Source organism: Balaenoptera physalus (assembly GCF_965194825.1).
Source record: "Balaenoptera physalus genome assembly, chromosome: 7".
NCBI classification, from domain to species: domain Eukaryota; kingdom Metazoa; phylum Chordata; class Mammalia; order Artiodactyla; family Balaenopteridae; genus Balaenoptera; species Balaenoptera physalus.
In genome coordinates, this window is record NC_138886.1 from 94,423,861 (window position 1) to 94,438,056 (window position 14,196).

Sequence of the window (14,196 nt, forward strand, 5' to 3'; positions counted from 1 at the left end):
GAGAAAATGCAGAAACAAAGGAAAAGAGTCAAGTAAGACAAAATAATAAGAGTTTAGCCATAACACAAAGTCAAGGACTTTTAGTGCCTCCTCAAGGCTGTAGATAATAACCTGAACCATATCCTTGAGGTGTTTTGCAGACATTAAAACCCTCACCAGGTGGAAGAAGTTAACTGCATGTGACAATAAGCATGTAGACCCCAGAGGGGTTGGAACCAGAGGTTGATGATGTTAATTCCCGAAACATCACACTGTTACCTCACCACCCACAATCAGAAGGATGTACCAAGCTGATCAGGCACCTGCAAGCCTCTCCCTCACCTTGCCTTTAACAACCCTTCCCCGAAAGCCACTGCGGAGTTCAGGTCTCTTTTTTTTAAACCGTGTTTTTTTAATTGAAGTGTAGTTAATTTACAGTGTTGTGTTAGCTTCAGGTGTACAGCAAAGTGACTCAGTTATGCATAAACATTTGTATATATATTCTTTTTCAGATTCTTTTCCATTATAGGTTATTACAAGACACTGAATATAGTTCCCTGTGCTGTAGAGTAGGTCCTTGTTGTTTACCTATTTTATACATAGCAGTTAATCCCAAAGTTTTAATTTAGCTCCCCCGCACCTCCCCATCTCGTTATCCCCTCTGGTAACCATAAGTTTGTTTTCTATGTCTGTGAATCTACTTCTGTTTTGTAAATAAACTCATTTATATTGAGTTCGGGTCTTTTGAACGCAAGCTGCCCGTTCTCCTTGCTTGGCCACACTGGGCACCACCTTGCAATAAACTCTGCACTTCCCTTCAGCACAATCCAGTGTCAGTGGATTGGTGGTGAGCGGGCCCAAGTTTGGTTTAGTAATAGTGTAGAGACTGAGAAGGGTAAGAAATTACGGCCATTTTTTGCAATCAATCTATCATCGTGCCCTTTACAAAGTGACAGAGGACATTTAAACGTAACATCTGACCCTGTTTCTCTTTCATTTCCAGGGACACAGGGAGCATGGGTGTCTGGGCCTCAGGCACCAATATCTTCCTCAGTCTTTGGAGGACGTATGTGTCTCCAAGGAGCCTTGGATGGATGGACTTCACCCAACATTTGGGCACTTGCTGTTTTGTTGCTTTCATTTCCGTGGGCCTCCTCTCTGGGGCCTTCTCCTGGCTTCTGTCCTCATTCGTAGTCTTCACCACCTCCTGGATGGTCACGTGTGCTCTGCTGTGCTGCTCCAAGCACGCACGGTGTTTCATTCTGCTCTTCTTCCTCTCGTGTGGCCTGCGTGAAGGCAGGAACGCTTTGATCACCGCTGGCACAGGGATAGTAATCTTTGGACACGTGGAAAATATTTTTCACAACTTTAAAGGTCTCCTGGACAGTATGACTTGCAACCTAAGGGCAAAGAGCTTTTCCATCCATTTTCCACTTTTGAAAAAATATATTGAAGCAATTCAGTGGATATACGGCCTTGCCACTCACCTAAGTCTATTTGATGACCTTGTTTCTTGGAACCAAACCCTGGAGGTCTCTCTTTTTAGTCCCAGCCAAGCCCTGGAGGCACAGCTCAATGACACTACAGACAGAGCCCTGCATGTCTTGTACCAGGTAGTGACGGCGACAGAGGTGTTGTCTTGCCTGGGGCGGCAGCTATATGCCCTCACAGGGCTTCTGCTGGTGCTACTGGGCACTGGCCTCTTCATGAGGCGATTTTGGGGCTCCTGTGGTTGGAAGTTTGAGAACATCTACATCACCAGACAATTTGTTCAGTTTGACGAGAGGGAGAGGCATGCACAGAGGCCCTGCGTCCTCCCACTGAATAAGCAGGAAAGGAAGAAGTATGTCATCATCCCATCTTTCTGGCTGACTCCTAAAGACAGGAAAAACCTGGGGCTGTTTTTCCTCCCGGTGCTTACCCATCTCTACATCTGGGTGTTGTTTGCAGCCATAGATTATCTGCTGTATTGGCTCATCTTCTCCGTCAGCAAACATTTCCAAAGCTTGCCAGGGCTTGAGGTTCACTTGCAGTTGCACAGAGAGGTAGGTGCTCGCAGGCCCGTCTCACTGTGTATCCCAGCTGTTTGCTGTGTGTTTGCAAAAGCTCGTGAACTTCCCAAGGCAGGGCAGTGGCTTATTCCCCTCTGGATCCTCAGTGCCTGGCACAAAGCCTGGCATGTAGGAAGAACACCCAAAATGTTGGTTAGATTGAGTTGAAACCCCAATGTTAGAGTATGAGAACACGCTGAACATTTTTGATCACTGTATTAGTTTCCTGTGGCAGCTGTACTGCAACAGAGGAGACCATGGTCTTTGTTCATCCCATCTTTTCTCTTTTCCATTTTTCCCTGTGGAAATTTATGATTATGTAGACATTTCAGAGGATCTGGATACTGTCAGATACTTGTCTTATTTGTTTTTAAACGTAGCGTTCTGCGCTAGGTGGAACGTGCACGTGTGTCTAGTGTGTGCCTCTGTGTGCATGTGCACACGTAGTGTGTGTAGTTGTGTGTGTGTACATGTGCACGTGTGTGTGTGTGTGTGTGTGTGAATGTCATGCGCGCTGGGTGGTGTGCACTAGCCTGGGCTGGTGAACATGCCATCTACTGTTTCCATATGTCTGATTTTTCCCTCCTCTTTATCGAGCCACAATAGACTGTGCCTCTGCTGGGGCAATCTCACAGGGGAAGAGCAGAAGGGGACCTGGAAACCCTCCTTTGAAAGCCCATTTGCTCCTGCTGCATCCACACTCTCCCTCCCCTTTTCTCCTGGCTCCGCAGGTACTGTCTGGCCCCTGCCCCGCCTAATCCTGGGCTGCTTCTCAGAGTTGATTACTCTGAGCCCTCTGCTTCCTCTGAAGTCTTCAGTTAATTACAAGGACCCCCCCCCCCCCCCCCCCCGTTGCTCTACATATCTGGAGGAGGGTGGATAATGGAAACAGTGTTTCAGATGAAAGCCAAACAAGATTTTCAGCCAGGCTTGATACGGGGCAGCGGCTGGTAAAAGGGCTTCTCTCCTCCTCTCCCCCATAGTGCATTCCCCTCCTGTAGTCCCTTTTTTGATCTTCCCCTCTCAGTTCTTCCTCTCCTTCTTTATCTTTTTGCTCCTCTCTCATCTATTTCTCTCTGAGCCAAAATCCATGCCTGTTTTGTGAATTCTCACTGTTTTAGATAGACGAGTGGAGAAAAGCAAGTCTGCCTTCCAAAAAAGGCCCAGAAGCTTTCCAATGACAATGTCCTGGCAAATACATCTTGGGGTGTTGCTGGGTCCTGGGGATGCAAAGTTGTCTAGACCGTGATGGCTGCCATCGAGGGGCTCACGTCCTGGCGGGGGAGGCCACCACGTATGCTCACAATGACAGCAGGGTGGTGGGCGCAGAACAGATGCGAGCGCGAGACTGCTGTGGGAGCTCGTCTCAAACTCTCTCCTGCCGAGCCTGGGAGGCTGTGCCACCAGCAGCCGGCTTCCATGTAACTGGCAGTGCCCTGCCCTTATCCCACGATGCCCTTGGAGGTTCCTGGTCTCTCCATTGCAGCAGATTTGCAAAGGAGAAGTCAAGCAAGAAAAGAAACATTGGCTCAAGGTTTCTCCCACTTTTATACAATTTTAAATAAAGAAGAAAAGTGGGAAACGACGTGAATAGACCTGGCTGGATGGGTGGACACTGTAAGTAAAAATAGCTACAGTCGCTACTTATTGAGCACCTACTATGTGCCCAGCACTGGTCTGCATTAACTTTTCAGGACTGTCTGATACCAGAGTGAATCTTCCATCCATTACTCCCTACCATCTTGGCAAATTGTCTACTTGAGAGAGGCAAACACATTTTAAAACATTGGGGTACCATTTAGTACATTGCTCGGTATTTTGAGAGTTTGTTACCCTCCACCAAGCCCGTACAAAAGTGTTGACAACCTTTCTGAAGCCCTGACTCCCAGCTGCAAAATCCCCAGTTAGATTCCTAGACTAAATAACTTCTTCCCAGACCGGACACCCGCTGCTTTCTTATTGCAGGATTTCTCATCACTGACTCAATCGATGTGTTTGTTTCTTCAACAGTATTGAAAAGAATGCATGCCTCTGCTCTGGGGACTGAAATCTCTCTATTTAATCGTAGGTGAACTGTCTTTTTAATAAGAGAAAAGGAGAGGCAACACAAATGCTTTCTAGTGCTTAGCCACAGTGCTGGGGAAATTGCAGATCTGACTTGACATTTGTGTAGAAGTCCCAGGTTTTGGAGTTTCCAGATTTTTCACAGGTATTGGGGTAAATCGAAGGTGCGCGGTGTTCTCTGGGTGTGACTGAGTTCTTTTCAGAAGTCATTTTCCTCCTCTGGGCCCCAGGGCTCTAGGGTGTTGGGGTGATAATAACTTACTAAGTACTCCAGTCTGTAACGTTAATGCTCCATCCCCAAGGTGCTTAATTTACACTGGGAGTAGTTTATTCATGGGCAGGATCTGGTCCATTAATTCCTGTTTTACCAAATGGGAAAACAAATCCACCAAGAGAGTATATGGCTTTCTCAGGTCAGGGAAAAGTAAGAGCTGAATCAGCACACACTTCTCTTGCTGGTGGCTTGGCTGGGTGGCTCAATGTCATCTGCCCTCTGGGTCAGCTTGTTGAGAGCAACTGGCTTATTCTCTTGCCTTCAAGCAGGAAGGAATGCGCCCCTCCTATCATCTAAGAGAGATGCGAAAATGTCCTATTTTGAGACCTCTATAAATAGGATTTTAGAGCCACTTTCAGTAAATATACTCTTCTTTGTATTCTTGCATCAAGAATAATTCCACCCCCCCACCCCCGCCACCTCAAGCTCTAGAAGGATGACTTAGAACATAATTTAATGCCTCCACATCTTTATCACCTTGTGGTCTGCTGACAAGGTGTTTGTTGAGATGGAGAGGCTATGACTGGGTCTTGAGGGGCTCTGCTACAAAAAAAACTTCTCCCCCAGTTAAGCGAAAACCACCTTTCATTAGTCCCACATGCTCTGAAGTGTAGAAATAGGTGTTCCATAAAAATGGGTTATGCGGTCAAAATTAATAGGAGAATCGTTGGCTGAAGTTAAGCGAATTTCTCTGCTTTCTTCTCAGCACCTTCAACAGTCTCATGGCCATCGTGACTCTCTAAAGAAAGGACAGAGCAAACAAACTTATCTGATATCCTTCTCTCAAGGAAATCTATATTTCCACAGTCCCACTTTGGAAAACTCTGCAGTGGCTACAACTAAAATTCATCCCTTCTCCTTTATTCCAATCATAGCACATAAAAGGAGCAGGGATAGCCCCTTCAGCCAAAGCTCCCTGCATATTTTAAGATAAATGTTACGTGCTACGGGGCAATATTGAGAAAGATAAGGACAGAGTATGAAAATGGCATGGATCTTGATGATTTTATTCTTTCATTTTAGAAACAAGAAGCTCAAGACATCATCCATGATTCTTCATTTAATATATCTGTTTGAACCCAGTTGCCTCCCTAAACCAAAGCTACTTCTGTCTAAGACCTGGATTCCTCTCAGTTTTATTCTTGTGATACTAGTGATGCTAGGACTGTTGTCCTCCATCCTGATGCAACTTAAAATCCTGGTGTCAGCATCCTTCTACCCAAGTGTGCAGAGGGAGCGCATCCGATACCTACATGCAAAGCTACTGAAGAAACGATCAAAGCAGCCAGTGGGAGAAGTAAAAAGGAAACTGAGTCTGTACTTCACAAAGGTAAAGCCAAAATAGGGTTATAACCTGTAATTAGGGAAATTTTGATTTTGAAGGGCAAATGGAATTTCAAAGCACTCTTCAACTTTACATTAGGGCTTATATCCCCAGCAACAGATAGGACACTGTTTTGGGGCGGGTGGGGGGGGGGTAGGATGGGTGGGCAGTGACGGGGAATGGATGTACATGGCTAACTCCAGAAGACTCTACAGCAATGACGGTCCAGAGGATTCTACAAGATAGCCTTCAAAACACTGATTTTTTAATTGAGTACATTCGGTCATATTGTAGAAAAGCTACTGGGAAGGCCCTAATGGCTGTTAAAGAACAATACCCAGTCAGAGTTACTTTACCGGGATAGATAAATAACAGAAGGGAAGTATCTACTACAGCTTGGTAAACGCCAAAGAATTTGCTCATCCTCCAGCATTAAAAAATATATATGATGAGATATATATATATGATATGTATATATTTATACATATATATGATAACATAATGACTTCCATACACATATAAAATGAACACTTGTCAAAGATTTTATTCAACGTATTAAAGACGGAACAGTAAGAAACTCCAACCAATTCAAAGAACGGTTTAAATCACACATGTATACAGGCCATCGTGAATACCAAAATGAATTTGCTTAATAGATACAAAACCGGCTTCTTCCACAAGGGAGGATGGGAGGATCAATTGTACTCTGCAGGGTGAAATTCATTTGCATGTTCATAGACAAGAATCATTTGCATTGTTGCCATCAGCTATCTACAACTTCCAGAACTGGAAAATACTTCATAGACAATGAGAGACCAAAATAATACCTAAGGATAAGCTTTTCTGGCCGTTTGAAAGTCTTGTGAAAAGTTTGTGTCAGTGGCATTTGAAATGACTCTAATGCTCATTCATCCAGCTTCGTGTCTTTTCAGATTCATTTCTGGCTTCCAGTCCTGAAAATGATTGGGAGGAAACAAATGGACATTGCCAGTGAAGAGAGCCCGTGAGAGGCCCCATGCAGCTCCTCAGCCACGCTGCTCCAGCAATTCTCCTTAAGTCTCCTGATGGTGACCCTTACTCATGCCCAGCAACAGAGAACTGCACTGCACGGTCCTTCAGCAGTTTGAGTTTGCAGCGCCAAGCTACTTTTTTCCATAAGGGCCAAAGGGCTACCAGATAAATTGTTGTGTTGTCTGTCTCACAAACAGGGCACATGATCTGGACTGTATCTCAGTGTAACACGACTAGAACCAGGCCCTTCGAGGAGAGTCTCAGCATAGAGTAATATTCAAAGAAAAAAACTGGAAAAAATCAAAATCTCTACTGCAGGCTCACAAACAAATATCAAGGAGAACATACATGTATGATGCCAGCAAAATATCTTTAAATGCTTCTGTCCCTTCTCTGCCCTTCTTAATATCCTTCATAGCTATTTCCTACCCACAACTGTCTGGCCTCCCCCTGCCCCTTTATTCAAGAACTCTTTCCAAAACCCATCTCCAGCAGCTCCTAATTTCTTCTCACCACCTGCTCTGCTCCTATCCTCTACTTTCCTGGATCTCTTTTGTTCTTCCTCTTCTACCAAGTCCTCTAGCCGCATTTATTTAGAGAACACATTTATTAAAATCATATGAGAGGCTTCCTACAATGTGCATCTTGGGCCTCTTTTTCACTATAATCGATGTACACTCTACAGTACAGGGGCCTATTTCCCCTATATTCAAAATACCTAAGAGGGAAAAAATACTGATTCTATTATCTCTAAAGTGCCAGAATGGGAAGAAATGAAGAAACATTAAAATTTTAAAACAATTTTTTAACTTTTCATTTTGAAAATGTTTCAGCCTTACAAAAAAGTTGCCAAATAGTAAGTACAGTGTTCCATTTACCCATCACCCCTCATCCCCGAACATTAACGTCTTACATAACCATAGCACAATTGTCAAAACCAGATAAATACACTGAAAAACGCACAATCTACAAAACTCATTGGATTTTCACCAATTGTCCCACTAATATCCCACTAATGTCCCAAGGGCTAGTCCTTGATCCAATCCAGGCTCATGCATTGCATTTGGCTGTCATGGTTCCTTAGGCTCTCGTCCAGTCAGGGACAGTTCCTCAGTCTGTCTTTCTTTTTTTTTCATGACCTTGACATTTCTGAGGAGTGCTGCCAGTTATTTTGTAAAATGTCCTTTGCTTTGCGTTTGTCTGATGCTTCCTTATAAGTAAACCCAGGTAATGGATTTTTGGGCAACAATACTACAGAAGCACTGACATGCTCTTCTCAATGCATGAGATCAGGGGTATGTGATGTTAATATGTCTCATTACTGGTAAGGTTACCTTTCTTCACTTAGTTAAGTAAGATGGGGTCCGCAGATTCTTCCACTGTTGAAGTTACTATTTTCCTTTTGGAATGAATAAGTATATTGTGGGAAATACCTTCAGACTATATAAACATCCGGTTTCTCATCATACATTTACCCTCTAATTTTAGCATCCATGGATGCAAAACTGTGCCAGCCAGTGATTTTCTATTTTAATAATATCTTCTACATTTTAAAATTGAAATTCTACACTCTCCCCAGAATGAACCATTTTTTTCAAAGACCAAATTTTGTTTTGGGCACCAGAGTAGGCATTTTACACATACAGTCTCATTTATGGTTCATGACAATCCTGTGAGGTAGGTAGTATTATTTCTATTTTATAGATGGGAAAACTCACCCTCAAAGACCCTGACTTAGCTGGCCTGGGCTGGGGCCTGGGCACTGGCACGTTTAAAGCTCCCGGGTGATTCTAATAGTTGGCCAGCACTGAGAACCATCATTCCAGGAAGTTTTACTGAATTGCAGGTCTTTCAACACAGGTCTTCAGTGGTGAAATTTCTCTAGCAGAAGGAGCCTACATTAGAAATCTGAGTCAGCATTTCCCAAAGTGTGTTCCTCAGACCACTAATCCCTTAGTTGTTCCATAAAAGAGTTCTATGATGTCAATAAATCCACACCATCTGCCTTCCAACCTTGAAGATTCATAATGCATGTTGGCATAATTTTAAAACTTTGAGAAACCCTATAATAAAGAAATCTCATTTAACCTTATTTCACCCAAAATTTTCTCTAATTATTAAACCATGGAACAATTTTACCTGTAATAACAGTTAACAGCACATAGGACCAGTTCTACAGCCCATACTCTGGTAAATACTGATATAACTGGCGTAACTTTCAACCAAAAAAGATCTGAGAAGGTGAAGATGAATTTTTAGTTTTGGCTTATTTAAATATTCTGATGATTTTATGCTTTACTGTGTTTTCTAAACAAAACAAAACTGTGTTTATTAAAATTATATATTAATAAACTAATACAATATGTGATTTTTTTTTTTTTACTCATTTTGCATTTATTCCTCCTACAGAGAAGGGATCTGCTCCACATTAACTAGGCAAAGAATCAACTGCTCAAGTTAGAATGCACCCTCTCACCATACACAAAAATGAACTCTAAATGACTTAAAGAATTAAACATAAGACATGACACCATAAAACTCCTAGACGAGATCATAGGCAAAACATTCTCTGACATAAATTGTACCAATGTTTTCTTAGGTCAGTCTCCCAAGGCAATAGAAATAAAAACAAAAATAAACAAATGGGACCTAATCAAACTTACAAGCTTTTGCATAGCAAAGGAAACCATAAACAAAACAAAAAGACAACCTACAGAATGGGAGAAAATATTTGCAAATGACAAGGGCTTGATTTACAAACAGCTCATACAACTCAACAACAAAAAAACAAACAACCCAATTGAAAAATGGGCAGAAGACCTAAATAGACATTTCTCCAAAGAAGAAATACGGATGGCCAACAGACACATGAAAAGATGCTCAATATCGTTAATTATTAGAGAAATGCAAATCAAAACTACAATGAGGTACCACCTCACACTGGTCAGAATGGCCATCATTAAAAAGTCTACAGATAACAAATGCTGGAGAGGGTGTGGAGAAAATGGAACTCTCCTACACTGTTGGTGGGAATATAAGTCGGTGCAGCTGCTATGGAAAATAGTATGGAAGTTCCTCAGAAAACTAAAAATAGAATTACCATATGATCCAGCAATCCTACTCCTGGGCATATATCCAGAGAAAACTATAATTCAAAAAGATACATGCATCCCTGTGTTCATAGAAGCACTATTTACAATAGCCAAGACATGGAAACAACCTAAATGTCTATCGACAGATGAATGGATAAAGATGTGGTACGTATATACAATGGAATACTACTCAGCCATAAAAAAGAATGAAATAATGCCATTTGCAGCAACATGAATGCAACTAGAGGTTATCATACTAAGTGAAGTAAGTCAGAAAGAGACAGACAAATACCATTTGATATCACTTGTATGTGGAATCTAAAATATGACACAAGTGAACCTATCTATGAAACAGAAACAGACTCACAGACGTAGAGAACAGACTGGTGGCTGCCAAGGGAGAGGGAGTTGGGGGAAGGATGGAGTGAGAGGTTGGGGTTAGCAGATGTAAGCTATTATGTATAAAATGGATAAACAACAAGGTCCTATTGTATAGCACAGAGAAGTATATTCAATATCCTATGATGAACCATAATGGAAATGACTATTAAAAAAAGAATGTGTATATATATGTAAAACTGAAGCACTTTGCTGTGCAGCAGAAATACATTATAAATCAACTATACTTCAATAAAAAGAATTCTTTTTAAATCAACTGCTCAAGTTTTAGAGAAAATTGGATCCTTTGGTCTTTCGAAATTCTATTAATTAACTAACTTACTTATTTACCTAAAAACATCACCAATATCTACAGGAAACATTTGAACAGGGCACACAGAAGGTGCTGGTGATGCCCAGACAGCTCGCCTTGGCCCCTGCCTTTGGGATGCTTCCAATCTAGTCAGGAAGACACACAGATGCTTAGACAAAAAATAACAACATGTGGTAGCTTTTGGTAAGTGCCAAGGGCACCGGGCAGGCAGTGCCTTGAGGGAATCATGGCCAGTTTCTCTGCCCTCGTCTATTACGAATGCCCAGTTTACCCCTCTTCTCTATGACAAGGGCACTGGAGGGGTTGGGAAAAGGGTCTTAATTTCCTTGAAACCAAACTACCTTTCTGAAGTAGCATAATCTCTGTTGTTTCTAATGGACCGTGACTTTGAACAGTTCTCGAGACTTCTAGAGAGTGACCTGCTGTCTTTATCTGTTAGGTATGCTTGCCCTTACTCTGAAGTGCTTGTCCCTATTGGAAGGACAGACTGGCAAAGAGGTGCTGTCACAAAAGGCAATTTTGATCTTGAAAACAAGATTTAGACTTACTCATTAGGGCCAATCTAATGTAGGGCATAAAATGTTTATTTAATTGCAGCTTACCCATGTTAGATTTAAACAAATGGTTAGTTAAATTTCTTGAGACATCTATTGCCAAGTGTGCTCTGTTAATCTTGTAGAGGAAGAAAGATATTGCCCCAGGTAATTTAATAGAACTTCTTTTTCACCTCTAATGTTAATGGCTTATAAAACAGTATCACATTATGGTCTAAGTCACTATTTCTCATCTAACGAATCTCAGCTTGGTGGCTGTATTTTGTTATAAGCGTCATTATGATGTCCTCATTGACTCCATATTTGTTGTCAGTTACGTTGCTCTTTGACAGGAAGGTACAATAATTCTAAACACCTTCATAGTAATAGATCTCTTTTACTGTTCTACTCAGGAAGTAAAACCTTGTCCTTCCTCTTAGATCCTATATCTGCTGCTTTCTCTGTTAGAACCTAATCAATCCTAATTATAATACGGGATATGTTGACATATTCACACATCATATATTTTGTCTTAATTCATCTAAGAGAAAGAAATAAAAATATCTTCTTTGTTTTTTTAATTTTTAAATTTAATTTTATTTATTTTTTTATACAGCAGGTTCTTATTAGTCATCAATTTTATACACATCAGTGTATACATGTGAATCCCAATCGCCCAATTCATCACACCACCATCCCCACCCCTCCACGGCTTTCCCCCCTTGGTGTCCATACGTTTGTTCTCTACATCTGTGTCTCAACTTCTGCCCTGCAAACCGGTTCATCTGTACCATTTTTCTAGGTTCCACATACATGCATTAATATACGATATTTGTTTTTCTCTTTCTGACTTACTTTACTCTGTATGACAGTCTCTAGATCCATCCACGTCTCTACAAATGACCCAATTTCGTTCCTTTTTATGGCTGAGTAATATTCCATTGTATATATGTACCACAACTTCTTTATCCATTCGGCTCTCGATGGGCATTTAGGTTGCTTCCATGACCTGGCTATTGTAAATAGTGCTACAATGAACATTGGGGTGCATGTGTCTTTTTGAAATATGGTTTTCTCTGGGTATATGCCCAGTAGTGGGATTGCTGGGTCATAAGGTAATTCTAGTTTTAGTTTTTTAAGGAACCTCCGTACTGTTCTCCATAGGGGCTGTATCAATTTACATTCCCATCAACAGTGCAAGAGGGTTCCCTTTTCTCCACACCCACTCCAGCATTTGTTGTTTGTAGATTTTCTGATGATGCCCATTCTAACTGGTGTGAGGTGATACCTCATTGTAGTTTTGATTTGCATTTCTCTAATAATTAGTGATGTTGAGCAGCTTTTCATGTGCTTCTTGGCCATCTGTATGTCTTCTTTGGAGAAATGTCTATTTAGGTCTTCTGCCCATTTTTGGATGGGGTTGTTTGTTTCTTTAATATTGAGCTGAATGAGCTGTTTATATATTTTGGAGATTAATCCTTTGTCCGTTGATTCGTTTGCAAATATTTTCTCCCATTCTGAGGGTTGTCTTTTCATCTTGTTTATGGTTTCCTTTGCTGTGCAAAAGCTTTTAAGTTTAATTAGGTCCCATTTCTTTATTTTTGTTTTTATTTCCATTACTCTAGGAGGTGGATCAAAAAAGATCTTGCTGTGATTTATGTCAAAGAGTGTTCTTCCTATGTTTTCCTCTAAGAGTTTGATAGTGTCCGGTCTTACATTTAGGTGTTTAATCCATTTTGAGTTTATTTTTGTGTATGGTGTTAGGGAGTGTTCCAATTTCATTCTTTTACATGGAGTTGTCCAGTTTTCCCAGCAGCACTTATTGAAGAGACTGTCTTTTCTCCATTGTATATCCTTGCCTCCTTTGTCATTGATTAGTTGACCATAGGTGCATGGGTCTATCTCTGGGCTTTCTATCCTGTTCTATTGATCTATATTTCTGTTTTTGTGCCAGTACCATGTTGTCTTGATTACTGTAGCTTTGTACTATAGTCTGAAGTCAGGGAGTCTGATTCCTCCAGCTCCACTTTTTTCCCTCAAGACTGCTTTGGCTATTCAGGGTCTTTTGTGTCTCCATACAAATTTTAAGATTTTTTGTTCTAGTTCTGTACAAAATGCCATTGGTAATTTGATAGGGATTGCATTGAATATGTAGATTACTTTGGGTAGTGTAGTCATTTTCAAAATATTGATTCTTCCAATCCAGGAACATGGTATATCTTTCCATCTGTTGGTATCATCTTTAATTACTTTCATCAGTGTCTTATAGTTTTCTGCATACAGGTCTTTTGTCTCCCTAGGTAGGTTTATTCCTAGGTATTTTATTCTTTTTGTTGCAGTGGTAAATGGGAGTGTTTCCTTCATTTCTCTTTCAGATTTTTCATCATTAGTGTATAGGAATGCAAGAGATTTCTGTGCATTCATTTTGTATCCTGCAACTTTACCAAATTCATTGTTTAGCTCTACTAGTATTCTGGTGGCATTTTTAGGATTCTCTATGTATAGTATCATGTCATCTGCAAACAGTGACAGTTTTACTTCTTTCTTTTCTTTACTTCTTCTTTTTCTTTGTCTTTAATTTTTGCCAGTTTGATTACTATGTGTCTCGGCGTGTTTCTCCTTGGGTTTATCCTGTATGGGACTCACTGCACTTCCTGGACTTGGGTGGCTATTTTGTTTCCCATGTTAGGGAAGTTTTCGACTATAATCTCTTCAAATATTTTCTCTGGTCCTTTCTTTCTCTCTTCTCCTTCTGGGACCCCTATAATGCGAATGTTGTTGTGTTTAATGTTGTCCCAGAGGTCTTGTAGGCTGTCTTCATTTCTTTGCATTCTTTTTTCTTTATTCTGTTCCACAGCAGTGAATTCCACCATTCTGTCTTCCAGGTCACTTATCCGTTCTTCTGCCTCAGTTATTCTGCTATTGATTCCTTCTAGTGTAGTTTTTATTTCAGTTATTGTATTGTTTATCTCTGTTTGTTTGTTCTTTAATTCTTCTAGGTCTTTGTTAAACATTTCTTGCATCTTTTCGAGCTTTGCCTCCATTCTTTTTCTGAGGTCCTGGATCATCTTCATTATCATTATTCTGAATTCTTTTTCTGGAAGGTTGTCTATCTCCACTTCATTTAGTTGTTTTTCTGGGGTTTTATCTTGTTCC

General features: G+C 40.9%; 1 pseudogene across 1 annotated transcript; it reads left to right on the plus strand.

The window, feature by feature from the left end:
* The first annotated feature begins 347 nt into the window (after positions 1 to 347).
* LOC309664499 (dendritic cell-specific transmembrane protein-like) lies at positions 348 to 6,797 on the plus strand (annotated as a pseudogene). Its single transcript has 3 exons — positions 348 to 2,024; positions 5,392 to 5,698; positions 6,625 to 6,797. The product of its transcript is annotated as a dendritic cell-specific transmembrane protein-like (transcript).
* The last annotated feature ends 7,399 nt before the right edge of the window (positions 6,798 to 14,196 follow it).